The following is a 13,303-nucleotide window of genomic DNA, read 5'->3' on the forward strand; positions in this document are numbered from 1 at the left end:
TGTGTGTGTGTGTGTGAGAGAGAGAGAGAGAGAGAGAGAGAGAGAGCGTGATTCAGGGGTTAAAGGCTATAAACACACACACACACGCGCGCAACTCGTCCCCGCCCCTCTTAAACTGGCTCTTCTCCTGTAAAATGGTCATAATGATTTTAAACCCGATATTGACTTGTAATTTGTGTTGTGCAATTTTCTCAAGGGAAGATTTTTTTTTGTAATGAGTTTGACTGTGGGATTGCCTTTGTCGAGAACGGTGTTTCGTAATCGATTCCAAATTAAAAGATTAGGATTCCAAAGAAAAAGATTACAAGCTTGTTTAATTGTCACACAGAGAGAGGAGATGTGGTCAACATTAACAGGGCGAAGGCCAGGCGTGCGACTCTCTTCCAGGGAATTTTCAAGCCGCAACGACAACTTGGCCTGACGAAAGCAAATGAATAAAGCTTGTTACGGGGAGCAATAATCACGGGCATGTTCGGATTTCTGTGAGAGAAAACACTCCAGCTGGTCAAGAAAGAATTCCCGGGAGAGGATTCCCGCCCTTACGGACGTCAGCGATTATGAAACATTTTGTGTCGTCAAGAAATAAAAAGAAAAAGAAAAAGAAAGAGTGTCGTCAAGAAAACTGATGCTCATTTGGAGACAAATTGTTATTGAGATTTGATGGAGAATGCGGGAATGTGTTTGGATGGCGACCACACCAGAGGACTCTTATGGGTTTGAAAACATTTAAATCATTTTTCAGAAAAGTTTAATTTGGTGTAACAAAGTAAAAAGGACTCACGTTTACCATCTCTTGAATCTTAATCATTATTTTCAAAAGTAAATTTAAATATATAACACGAACACACATTAAATACACAAACATACCCAGATAGCAAACAGTCATTGAAACTATGTTAAATCAACATTCCTTTTTCAACAATAAGTCATTGAATCAACATCGAACTCTGATATTGATTCTACATCATTTGAGTGGGGGTTCAATCTTCAGCTGGCTGGCAGGAGCCGCCACTGGCATGTCACGTGACCGTCAGTGGCAGACTGGCAGCTGCCAGTCTGATTCTGGTATATCACGTGACCTGCCAGTGGTTGGCTATTGTCTGGCAGTCTGCCTTTTGCAAGTTTCAGAAACCATTGATTTTTGCCAGTTTATTTGTTTTGTGTTCCTCCTTCTCTAGCTCGTGTATTATGCATCTGTTGATATGATTATGTTCTTTTGCATGATTGGCATTTTAGAGAATTCAGACTGGTTGCTTACTGACGCTCAGTCCAGTCAGCTGAACTGCGTGTATAACGCGTTGTCTGAAACTCTCGCTGTAAAGTAATACATTGTTTTATTTTTATGAATGGAATCTCATGCATCTATTATTTAGTATTAGTAATGTTTTAGAGAATTTTATCCCAATTAAACCAGTTAAAATGGACGTGATCAGACTGGTTGCTTACTGACGCTTTACCGGATGCTCAATCCAGTCAGCCGCGGCTGAACTGCGTGTATAACGCGTTGTCTGACACTCTCGCTGTAAGGAAATACATTGTTTTCTTTTTATGAATGGAATCTCGTGCATCTATAATTTAGTTTTAGTGATGTTTTAGAGAATTTTATCCAAATTAAACCAGTTAAAATGGACGTGATCAGACTGGTTGCTTACTGACGCTTTGCTGGGTGCTCAATCCAGTCAGCCACGGCTGAACTGCGTGTATAACGCGTTGTCTGACACTCTCGCTGTAAGGAAAAACATTGTTTTCTTTTTTATGGTCACGTGAAATGCCAGAATCAGACTGGCAGACGCCAACCAGCCACTGACAGGTCACGTGAAATGCTAGAATCAGACTGTATACCAACCAGCCACTGACAGGTCACATGAAATGCCAGAATCAGACTGTATGCCAACCAGCCACTGACAGGTCACATGAAATGCCAGAATCAGACTGGCAGACGCCAACCAGCCACTGACAGGTCACGTGAAATGCCAGAATCAGACTGTATGCCAACCAGCCACTGACAGGTCACGTGAATTGCCAGGATCAGACTGGCAGACGCCAACCAGCCACTGACAGGTCACGTGAATTGCCAGGATCAGACTGGCAGACGCCAACCAGCCACTGACAGGTCACGTGAAATGCCAGAATCAGACTGGCAGACGCCAACCAGCCACTGACAGGTCACGTGAAATGCCAGAATCAGACTGGCAGACGCCAACCAGCCACTGACAGGTCACGTGAAATGCCAGAATCAGACTGTATGCCAACCAGCCACTGACAGGTCACATGAAATGCCAGAATCAGACTGGCAGACGCCAACCAGCCACTGACAGGTCACGTGAAATTCCAGAATCAGACTGGCAGACGCCAACCAGCCACTGACAGGTCACGTGAAATGCCAGAATCAGACTGTATGCCAACCAGCCACTGACAGGTCACGTGATATGCCAGAATCAGACTGGCAGACGCCAACCAGCCACTGACAGGTCACGTGAAATGCCAGAATCAGACTGTATGCCAACCAGCCACTGACAGGTCATGTGAAATGCCAGAATCAGACTGGCAGCTGCCAGTCTGCCACTGACAGGTCACGTGACATGCCAGTGGCAGCTCCTGCCGGCACTGACAGGTCACATGACATGCCAGTGGCGGCTCCTGCCAGCCAGCTGAAGATTGAACCCCTACTGCATCATTTTGCACCCTGTTTTAATATTGAAACAACATTGAAATCCTGTCCATAGATCAACGGAATTTCAATGGTATTTCAGTTATCAGGAATATTGAAACAATGTTGAAATTTCAACTAAACTAAGGATCAACGTGATTTCAATGGAATTTCAATCGTTTTTAAATGTTAATTTTAAATGTAATGCCATAATTTAAATAGCCTGCTTTATCTACAGCCAGTAGCCTATAGAACATTTGAAATCTCGTATAAAACACTGAACACACCACACTAAAACAAATTCATTTTTATTAGCCTTTTTATTTAATTATTTGTACTCTTTATTTACACTTCAATGTCCTCTGATGCCGAATATTTTGTCGTCCAGTCCCTCCTGCCCGGTCTGGCGCATAGCGCAGCCACTTTTGCACAGCCTGTGGGTGACGGCGGCTGTCCCCATCTGCTGAGTAGAGCATCTAAAACAGAAAATAAAATCACAATGCAAAAAATTAGCATTTAAGTTAAACAGAACACATATTTAAACACTTGGAACAAATTCAAATTCAATATGCTAAATAACTGGATACTTATAACTAAGTAAATAGTAAATGTATTGATTAGAGTTACCAGACAAAAGATTTTCCGGTCGACTAATTGCACATTTATATTAATTTCTGCTTAAATACTGGGTGCATGGAGGAATATAGCATACGCCCGAGCACATGCGTAAATCTCACCGCAAATATCAGGCAAAAACAGGCTAATAATAAATAGGCTATGTCTTTAAAATTAACGAGGCATTTTAATTGTTTCTATATGAAGTATGTGGGGCTAAGCCCCCCCTTGACGCCAGGCCTGGTTGTCAGGCGCTGACAGTGCGCGCGCGCTTCCCCGCGCTCAGAAAAGGTGCAGAACAGAACGCCAGTGAAATGTTTTCCTCAAAAGCAGATCTTGGAGAAGATCATCAAAAATCGTGATATCGCATAAGCACTAGTATAAAACGACTGTTATCATTTCTGAAAACAAACACAATTGAGTTACAAAACTGTATCGCACGCAGCCCTGCTCGAGGATTATTTGTATTACGACGAGATCTAATCGGCATTTCGTGGCGGTGCTGTGTTAATAGATTTCACGACACTAGCAATGGGTACAGACATGTATTTTGAGCTATCACAAAAAATAGACTGAACTCGGAGGTTTTGCTAACTTTATAAGAAGAGAACCACAAAGTACGTTTGGCAGATTTTGACACATGGTAAAACAAAAATCTATTTCAGTGACCAGCAATGCGTCAGTTACTACACTAACCATCATGTTAACGATCAGCCTAACAGTATTTGATTAGGTACAATTCATTCATATCGAACATTAAGCAAGCTTACCTGTACGCTTGTGCCAAGGGTCCAGAAATGAGCTGTGTCCGGTGCAGTACGTTGGTGTCAACCAAAAATCGATAGATTTTCAATCACATTTCCCGGTCAACTATATATCGATGCATTTTCAATCATATTTCCCGGTCAACTATATGTCGATGACTTTTCAACAATGCGTCGTTTCCCGGTCAACTATAAATCAATGACTTTTCAACACATTCAGCGATCGCCCGGTAAACCAAATATCAATGCTTAATCAATCATAAAGATAACTATAGATCAATGTTGTTCCAATATTGTTGCCATCAACATTAATAACATCATGGTTTTCATCGATATGGTAATGGTGATTCAACATTTATTTTACATTGAAATTTCAATATCAACCATAATGATGATTCAGATGGAAAAACAATGTTTATTCAATGTTGGCTTGCTGTCTGGGTATTCCACTGTATTCCATATATATTTTAAAAGAATATTTATTTGCATGACTTTTCCTACAGAAATAACCACAATCCTTAATATTTTAAGTTAGAAACCCTGAGCCAGTAACTAATCCAGATTTTACTAAATTAAAGTAACCCAGCCGGCACATGACCGACCTTCAACGTTGAAATATGGTTGAAATAATGTCAGTTGTTATTTCAACGTTGAAACAATGTTGATATAACGTTTAATGCTAAATGGTTGAAAACCAACTGGTACATGACCAACCTTTAACGTTGAAATAAGGTTGAAATAATGACAGTTGTTGTTTCAATGTTGAAACTACGTTGAAATAATGTTTAATGCTAAATGGTTGAAAAAGGGTAATAAAAACACTTATAAATCAACTTTGATTTTTTTTTAAAGATATATGTTGAAATTAATGTATGTACAGAATAAATAATTTCTGCCTTTTAAATTATTATTAAGATCATTATTATTATTTTATTATCATTTTACATTTTTTATCATGAACCTTCTGGTATAAATATTATCAACAGCACTAAACATTGCGCTGCTTTACCACGCTGAAACAATTCCTATTGGTTATTTAACCTTATTTGCTTTGATCATGATTGGTTAATCTGTCTGTCATTCATGAAACTGGCCAATGAAACTGTGCGCGCCATTTTAAGTTTGAAAATATGACCGTTATCCTGACGTCTTTCTGAGGCCATTTGAAGCGAGACTGGTCAAGGGAAGAGCAGCACGAAAGAAGTGATCTGCGAGGGCGCGGGATCAAAGGTAAGTCTGATTTCACAAATATACGCAAGGTCATGAGTTAAGCGCATTATGTCAGTGCTTGGAGAATTGTAAATGCACAGTTTGTTGAATGAATTTACTAACTCGATATTCAGGGAATGCTTTTCCACATTTGTGTCGCGGAGCCTAACGTACTTTTACAGATGTCGATTGAGGCCTAACGTTACTCGTGCCGCTTCAGTGTCGTTTTGTGCTTTCGCGGTTGCTACGTCGATTTTCAGGGAGAAGACATTATACCTGTGTGTACACAGATTAAAAAAAATTCAGGAAACAAAAGTGTAACGTTACATAAGCTAATTTCTCCGTTTAACAGTCGTCGTCATTACTGTCCATTCACGGTAATATCGCGAGGTTGGAAGCGAGACTGGCCAAGGGAAAGAGCATGAAAAGAGATGGGTGATATGGAAAACAATATCCAATCGAGTTTTTTTATTTTTTTTATTTTTTAAATATGATTCACAATATTATCACGATTCTTTTTCATGTAGTTTTACTGTTTTGAAAGGTGTCTGAGCAAATAATAGTTTAATTATAATGTTGGGCGATATGCTTTCATTAACATCCTATCGTCAGAATTATATCATCTTTAACAACTATAGAGACATCAGACACAGTGGTAAATTCCAGAAAATAACCTATTCATTGCTATTTAAAAGTGAAATAACTGAACCTACACTGATAAAAAATACTAATTTTACAAGAAAATTACAATTGGCAGGCTTCTGCATCTGAACTCTATATATGCATTTACATATTTATGATGACATTATATCTTATGTTATGATACATAAAACAAGTATAAATAGTAAACACGACCCATTAATATAGGCTACATTGTGTTAACCAGGAATCACTCTTACTATACTCAAATCCTGATTTATAGGCTATAATCGTGTTATTGTCTGATAAAATAAATATACATCTAACTCACACTAAAAGGCAACTGGGTTTTGGCTAGTACCGTTTTATTTCATTCAGCACACTTTTTGCGTCTGAGTAACAAACTATGAGCATATTAACAGACAGGGGCGTTTCCAGCATTTAAGGACATCCGGGGCTTAGCCCAGCCCATTTAATGTAAATACAGGAATCACTCAAAGAGTTTTTTTTTTTTATTACAGTAACAATTTACTTTCACAGGGTTCCCACACCTTGGTTAACTTCATTATTTTTGTGGGTGGAGCCTGGTACCCCTAGGGGGGTACGGGGGCATGCTCCCCCGTAAGAAAATTTTGTACATTTTAAAGATAAATTCATTAATCTGGTGGACTTTGAGTCACCCGAATCCACTGTTAAAAATAAATAATCCACCCGCAAAACCGCCCATATTCTTTGATTTAGATATCTGCATCTGATCATAACATTACAATTATTCAGATTCTCACTGTTAAGCATGATAATATGGTAACATATCACACTGAAGTAGGCTGATTTAAAATGAACATTTATTTAAAATAAAAGTTCTTCTTTTGGCAAAATTTCATTTCCTTAATAGTCTAAACTAAATTAGATTATTTTTAAATGTTTTTGAATATACAAATAAGGAATGTTGAAAAGAATGACAATTTATGAAACTAAACCGCCAGTAGGAGGCAGCAGGCGACCGTCTTAATGAGCGAGTCATTGAGGCATTCATTCAAACGATTCGTTCAAACGGCTGATTTATTCAGAATGAGGCAGTTTATGAATGGTATTTATCTTTGACTCAACCGATTCGTTCAAAACGCCGAATCATTCAGTAATGCAACAAGTGTTGCTGTGAGATGCGCTATAGTTCTGCTGTGATCTTTGTTTGGAACTATTTTCGCTGCTGAAAAACAGAACAAAAACATTGAATTGAACATTATTGCAATTGTTATGAAATCAGTCTCGGTTTCAATCTTGATGGCATTCAGGAAAACAGCTCTCTGGTCGTGTATAGTCTAGGATATTGTTTCTTAACTATAATATGTTATAAATAACTGCGCGAGCCTCAACAGCATGTTCAGTGTTTTCTTATTACATTTATTTAGAATTGTAATTTAAAGGACGATTAAATAAAATGATGCAGACAAAATTAAAATGCGGCACTGCTTATGACTTGCGTCACAACAAAGCTTCACATTTCAAATCAAAAGCTTCAAATTTGAAAGCTTCCCGCAAAATGCGGGACAGGTGGTCCCCCTTTGGTAATATTAAGCAGGTTTTTGATTTACACACTGTTTAATGTTTGATGATGACCACGTTATTTTATATTTTGAGTGAGTGAGCAATCTTCTATCACTTGTTTCAGCTTCTTCTTCTGTGTTTTTATCCGGAGGAGATTCTGTACTAGAAGATTAGCCAATCGTAATAACTAGTTAAACAAATGCCTACAGACTTTAAGGATAAAAAACTGAATTCTTACCCACTGACTTCTTTCCGAAAAAAACCCAAAGTCTCGTTTGCTTCATTTTTCTTTAATTTTTTCTTTCCTGCTCGCTGACTTTCTTAGTTATTACCTTCGGCTCGCACTCTTGCGGTTGGACTGTGCTAGCTCCTCCCCTACCTGCTGCATGAGAGGAAGAAACGGAGTAGCCCATAGGCTACCGACAGCAAAGAAATGTATTCTATAGGTTAGATTATTTTTAAGGTCTATTTTTACAGGCTGTGTGCAGTATATGCAAATCCAAAGCGCAATGAAATAAAGCAACTTATGATTTCGGGGGTTTACATAGGATATTGTCCAGTTTCATATTTGCTCAGGGACAGTCATTACATTCGGGGCTTGACTCAAAACATTCGGGGCTGAAGCCCCGGTAAAATCGGCTGGCGCCGCCCCTGTTAACAGACGAGTTATGTTCATATTTAAAAGTCTGCATTACATCTAACTGAAAGTGCGGCTCACTGCACAGAGTATTTTTATAATAGCAGTAACTGTAAAGGGGTTAGTTATTGTAAATAAAATAAGTTAATAAAATGCTGTAAGCAAATTAGTCCTGATTACTAAGTTAATGTGTGTTTCTTATAGCAACTAAAATGTACTTTTACTTTAGTGATTTTAACTTTTAATTTTGTGATTTTAATGCTTTAAAGAAATTGAATTCTCAATGAGAACACCATGGAGATAGACTGCATTTGCTGCACGGGTCAGGCCTAAAAAAAAAAAGTTTGGTTCCGGTTGGATGGCAGTTGAGGTCATGGGTCGGTAGGGATTTTTTTATTTTTTATTTTTTTAGTGGCAACAAGAGATAGGTAGGAAATTTTTATAATATTTTTACTTTACAGTGATGGATACTCCATTTATAACATACCTATACTACATGTACATACCTATACCACCTTGTGTGTCCCAGCATGTTACACACACACACTGATTTTAAATGTGTGTACTTTTTTCTACTCCAAAAAACCAGACATCTCAAGCAATGTTTCATCTAATACCTTTAATAGTATTAACCTCAATACAATCAGGGGAAACACGGGTTTAAAACAATCACATGCAGACGTAAAAATATGTGCATATTTTTAGGAACACAAAAAAATATGCCTGTATTTTCAAGTTGATAAAATAATTTAAAATCCACATCAGTTTATTTGTGCCCACGCGCCACGCCCTCCCAGGATCTACAGGGTGGGCCATTTATATGGATACACCGTAATAACATGGGAATGGTTGGTGATATTAAAGTCCTGTTTGTGGCACATTAGTATATGTGAGGGGGCAAACTCCTCAAGATGGGTGGTGTGTACTAATATATACTAATGTGCCACAAACAGGACTTTAATATCACCAACCATTCCCATGTTATTACGGTGTATCCATATAAATGGCCCACCCTGTATAACGTTACCTAGGCTACTTTCACTTTTAAAAATGCATCATAATCTGCAGTCGTCGAGATGGATGCTAAGGAGTTGAAGAAAAGAATAGCTAGTGGAGATTGTAAAGTTGTCGACAATACGTCATCAAAAAATCAAGTCCAGTGTGTGGGAGAAATATGAAGTTATCTTAAGAAAATATTGTGAAAGGCTTTTGCTGCATGCATTTTCGTGTTGGATAGCCGCAAATGTGGAACTTCATCGCTGAGGAAGCACGCAGATAACGGTTGTAAAAAAGCAGTTCTAAAAAACAGTACCGTATTTTCCGGACTATAAGTCGCTCCGGAGTATAAGTCGCATCAGTCAAAAAATGCATCATGAAGAGGAAAAAAACATATAAGTCGCACTGGACTATAAGTCGCATTTATTTAGAATTTTTTTTCACAAAATCCAAGACCAAGAACAGACATTTAATCTGGAAAGGCAAGTTATTCAACTACACAGTAGCACACAGAACAACAGGCTGAGATGGTGTCCGGTGTGTTAACGCAACACATTAACAGTTATTCAGCTACACAATAGCATAAAAAACATATACCTGGGAGGCTGAATAGGCTAAATTAACATAAGTCAGCGAGTCCAACAAGCAAGTTACCAGTAAACAAGTTCACTAAGCCCCCGCGATCTCATTCCACATCACTGAATCCATTGAATTTTCTTCATCCATGTCGCTTCTGAACAACTCCGCCAACTAGAGCGCCCTCTCACGGCTGTAGACGGTAATATTTTCTCTTGGTTCATCTCAGTCTAAATTAATTTTGATATATAAGTCACACCTGATTATAAGTCGCAGGACCAGCCAAACTATGAAAAAAAGTGCGACTTATAGTCCGGAAAATACGGTAATAGCATTGCAAGAGTACTATACAAAAACGTAAATTATAGTTCGCCTCAAAGTTTTTTATTTGTGTATTTATTTAATTTGTATTATTTCTTCCCCAAGCTCATAAAATAAATTTGGTTTGCACAATTGACAGGGTCGGTCGGAAAACGGAACCAAACTAAAAAAAAATGTTAGGCCCCAGAAATGAGTCGAACACAGTTCTTATAGTTTCGCGGGAGGGGCAGTGCTCGGTGGGGTATTTTGCGTCACTAATCCCCTGCCCAATAAATCCTGCTCATGAAAATGGTGAAAAACTGTTTACTCCACCATCAAGTATTATGTAGTTCACAGTCTTTGTAACATGTTTCAACAATGCATTTCTAACATTTATGTGTTTACAATTCTCAAAATTTACTTTACACAGACTTTAACAAAACTAGAAGTAATTAAATTTTAATCGACTGATTTTTACCATCCCATTCCCACTGTGGGAAAGATTAATCAGCCCAAAATATTATATTTTTAGACAATTATCGAAATAGTTTTATCTGTGTCCTGTACTTTCTAGTTATGACATTTGAAATTCATACTTTTTTTTTTATAGATGGCGTACCATAAAAAATGGAGACGGCAAAATGCAGAATTGCTTGCAATGGCGCTTTCTAGTAGTGACTCGGAGGATCATTCTTTTGTTTCTGCCCGGGCTGGTGTTTGTGCAACCATCAATTCTGAGAACCTTCTGAGAGAAGATTGTGCAGGAAGTACTGCTGACAGTAATCTTGAGAATCTTGATCTGGATGACCAGCAGTACAGCAGTGAAAGTGATGATACTGAAACAGGCTCCTCTTCAGATGAAATCAGTGACTTAAGGAGTGATTTGGCGAAATGGGCGGTTCGTAACAAAACAACACGGACATCTGTAGATGAGCTCCTTTCTGTGTTGAGAAAACACGGACATCGGCTGCCTAAGGATGCCAGAACACTTTTGGGGACGCCTCGCCATGTAGATGTACAGAATTTGTGTGGTGGTCAATATATGTATTTCGGTCTTGAGCCTGGGCTTCTGAAAATATGTTCACAGTACCCAGAGAAAATCGTGTCGAGAGAAAATCATGTCCTTCTCAATTTTAACATTGATGGTTTGCTGTTGTTCAAATCATCTAATGTCCAGATTTGGCCAATCCTGTGTAGTGTGAAGAGGTTTCAGCCATTTGTTGTTGCCTTGTTTTGTGGAAATGGAAAACCCAATTCGGTGAGGGATTTCATGTCGGAATTTCTTGAAGAGCTCACTAGCTTCAGCATGATGGAATTTCATTCAAAGGTGAAACCTTAAATGTCAAGGTCAATGCTTTCATCTGTGATGCTCCAGTGAGAGCTTTTTTAAAGTGCATAAAGGGGCACAATGCGTACAATAGTTGCGAGCGATGCACTATTGAAGGAAATTACGTGAGCCACAGGTTGGTCTACAATTACCAACCACAAGAGAAGATTTTGTCGAGAACAGAAGAAGAATTCAGTAGTTTGTCCTACCCTTTCCACCAGAATGGACTCTCACCCCTTGTAGATGCAGGCTTGTCATGCATACAATCTTTTGTCTTGGATTACATGCATCTGGTCTGTCTAGGGGTGGTAAGACGCTTACTCGTCTTCTTGAAATAGGGTCCCAGAGAGTGCAAAATTTCGCAGAGGCAAATTCGAGAGATTTCATCCAAGCTTGAGTCTCTCAACGGAAAACTCCCAAGGGAATTTGCCAGACAGCCACGTTCTCTTGCTTCTCTTGAAAGATGGAAAGCAACCGAATTCCGCCAATTCTTACTCTATACTGGACCTGTTGTTCTTCGTGATGTGTTGCCTGACAGCTTCTACCACCACTTTCTAACACTGACCGTTGCCATGTCCATACTGTTGGACGCTGATGATGACGCGAGGAAGGCATATACATCCTATGCTGAAGAGCTGCTGATGCACTTTTATAAAACATCTACTAAACTCTACAGCCCTGTCTTTCCGTCGTACAATGTGCATTCTCTTATCCACTTGGCAGAAGACGTTAGACATTTTGGAACGTCTTTAAACGAGATCTGTGCTTTTCCATTCGAAAACCATCTGCACAAACTAAAGAAGAGTGTAAGGAATGCAACAAATCCAATTTCACAGCTTTACAAGAGAATCACTGAGATGGATAATGCCAAAGTTCATACTATACCAGCACCCCACCGGGCATCTGTGTCTACAAAAACGAAGGACTCCTGTTTCATGGTTAAAGATGGCTTTGCATTTGTCAAGGAAAAGAGATCTGATCAAATGTGTGTGTGTGACTTGTTCCACCTTGACAGTTTAGAGAGTTTCTTTGACGGTCCATGTGATTCTAAGCTCATAAACATAGCCCTTCTAAAGGATGAAAGAAGACCGGGGAAAAGAAAGCTCATTGAGCAGAAGGAACTGAATAAGAAAGTCGTTTGTCTTCCCTATGGGAATGGATTCGTCCTTATACCGATGCTTCATGGCAGTGAAAGACACTAAGAGCTGTCTGGGGACTCCAAATCTGTGTTAAAGACATGGTAATTGTTTTTTTCCACACAAATTTTCTGCTTTAAGGGTTGCATCTATATTGGTGTGCAGGGGTAGCCTGGCTCCGCCCTCCTGCGTACTTCCGCTCAATTTCATTTTCCTTCAGTAACTCCGTCTGGGATTGTGGTGTATTCTTTGGTTTTCTCCGATCAATTTTTAACCGGTCCAATCAGCGAACAGAGGGAGTGGCTGAGAACGATGACGTTGAGATCGTGCGCTAGTTTGAGTTGACATACGTCACGACCAAAAGTTAGCGATTGGTTATGGCAGATCCAGAGTGACTCTGGTCAGATCCAATAGTTTTAAACTTCAACAGAGTACCCGCCTACAAGGAAGTTAACGCTTGTCAATGGAGAGAGGCCAGACTCTCTGTACAAATGAAATGTACGAGAGTCTGGTAGAACCAGGCTAGTGCAGGGGTCCCCAGCCATGAAAAAGGTTTAGGCTATGTGTGATGCTTTGGCTTATTTGTGCGGTTCCCCTTTAAGAGCCAATGTCAAGATTTACATAGGGCATATTTTTAGAAAAAAACAGTTTTGTACTTTCAGGTAGGGCTGGGCAATATATCGCATGACATTGTTATGCGCATTTTGTCAGTAAAGCCGGTTCCTTGATTAGTAGTAAATCGCCATCACCTGCTTTCAGATGGAGCGGCATTTACTACACAGAGCCGTAGTTAACTGACAAGCTGATCCATATCGCATTATCACAGACAATTATCACGGACACGATAATTAATGCAATATGGCTCAGCTTGTCAGTGAACTACGGCTCTGTGTAGTAAATGCCGCT

The sequence above is a fragment of the Abramis brama genome (genome assembly GCF_963993115.1).
Source record: "Abramis brama genome assembly, chromosome: 22".
Lineage (NCBI taxonomy): Eukaryota > Metazoa > Chordata > Actinopteri > Cypriniformes > Leuciscidae > Abramis > Abramis brama.